This window comes from Scomber japonicus, chromosome 17 (genome assembly GCF_027409825.1).
Source record: "Scomber japonicus isolate fScoJap1 chromosome 17, fScoJap1.pri, whole genome shotgun sequence".
NCBI lineage: Eukaryota > Metazoa > Chordata > Actinopteri > Scombriformes > Scombridae > Scomber > Scomber japonicus.
The window spans coordinates 23,977,668-23,979,811 of NC_070594.1; positions in this window are offsets into that span (position 1 = coordinate 23,977,668).

Here is a 2,144-nt window from a genome sequence, read left to right on the forward strand (position 1 = left end):
AACAAAATTTTAAAGAATTGGCAAAAAAAAAAAGTTTTTTAGTGTACAATGTATGTAAAAATTATCCTATACCAGTAATGCTTTGGTATTCAGTGTATCTGCATGCAAGCAATGAAATTATGTATAAAATTCAATTACAACAGGGTATCAGCTCGTCCTTGCACACACATGGATTTGAGGGGAAATTGTTTGGTCACAGGATATGTTGGAAAACATCTGGTCCTCATATACAAGCAATGGTTGCATAATCTTTCCACAATTTCCTAACCACTCTTCCTCTTGTCACCTGTTCTGTCTGTAAAGTTGTCTGTTACCATATACTGTAGTAAAGAATCAAACTTGATAGGACATTGCTAGTTTTTTATCGTGGTTTGTTTATTTTTATCAGTAATTGCTGTGAAATATTTGAAATGGCCTTTTGTAAATCCCATACCTACCAATAAAAATCAAAATAAAAAAAAAAATCAAACCCAATGTGACCTTCAATTTACAGTCAAAAAATGAATTGCAGTATTTGGATTAAATACAGCAAACTCTTTACAGATGTTCTTAGTGGGGGATGGAGAGGATGGTATTGAACTGTCTAACATCAACATGACATGTGGTAATCGAGTAATTACTTTCAAATTTCATTCAACTAGCCAATTAATCTCTAAATTGGATTGCCTACATAATTTGGTCGATGATTCATTTTCACTCTAATCTTCCTAAAACACTGAAAAGTACAGGGGCATTGTGGTGCGAGAGTGTAGTTTAATCACATGGGGCTGGTGAATTTCACAACCTCTGGAGAATGAAGGTTTGACAAATACAATACAGGGTGAAAGAGATTAACTGGCAAAGTGGCTGGAATGTTACAGCTTCTCCAAGTAAGGACCACAACTAATCATTACCTACAATTGAGGAATAACAGCTATTATAATATAGAGTAGTGGAATGTAACTAAATACATTTAATTGAAAAACAAAAGTACAAGTTTGTGGCATGTACAAATGTGAATTAAGTACTTTGACTTGGAATGGAGTATTTTTACACTTTGGTACTTTTACTTATGTCAAATACACCATTGATATTGTAATCAGCTGTTGTAGTCCTGCATGTAGAGATGAAACTGGTCAGCTGAAAAATCAGAGCAGTAAGTATAGTATAAATAGTAAAGGTACATTTTATGCAAAATACTCCCTATAATTTTTACACATTATTTAAGCAGCGGGTTAGGGTCAGTTGGTTGCAATCTGCAACTTCACCACTAGATATCACTAAATCCTACACACTGCAACTTCTTCCACCACTTCAGTGTACTTGTAATACTGAAGTGGTGGAATGCTTTGTACCACAGGCGACAGTCTACCTTAGAAAGCACATCAAAACTGTATTTAGGTATTTTTTTCTTTTCTTGCTGTTATCATTCCTCGTGTACATACTGACCAATAGCAGATCCCTGCATAATGCACTTACAATGTAAGTGTTGGAGACCAACATCCACAGTCCTCCTTCTATGAAAAAAAATGCATTTAAAAGTTGATCTGAAGCTAATATGAAGCTTCAGTTGTCCAAATGAGTCAAACCAGTCATTCTATCAGTCATTCTATTACTATAGTTCCACCACATAGTTCCACCACATAGTTCCAACACTGTCCGAGGAAACACAAGGAGGGAATTTGATGCAAAAAAGACTGTAAATGTGGCAGATATCCATTTGATATGACTAACTCAGACTGCTGAAGCCTCATATAAGTTTCAAATGATCCTTTGAATTCATTTTTGCAATAAATGACTTCATGGACACACTTTTGGCCATACACTGAAAGCACATTTGAAGGGGATCTTGTAATAGTCAGTATCACAGTAGGAGTTATTACAGCGATTACTGTTCATTGATACCTGACCGTTGTTTTAAGACACTTGAAAAAGTGTGAACTTATCCTTTAATGATATTACTTTCACATTTGAACAGCATTACCGGAGAGGATCAACCGGTGCCAGTGACTGAGAGAAAACGTTCGCAGTTATAAATTATAACAGTGAATAAAACATTAATCCCTCCTGTGCGAAGTGAAATAGACTAGTTACTGTATAACCAGGGGGAATTCCATTTTACACACACGTTATCATGAAGTCAACTGAGTTATGAATGGGTTTTG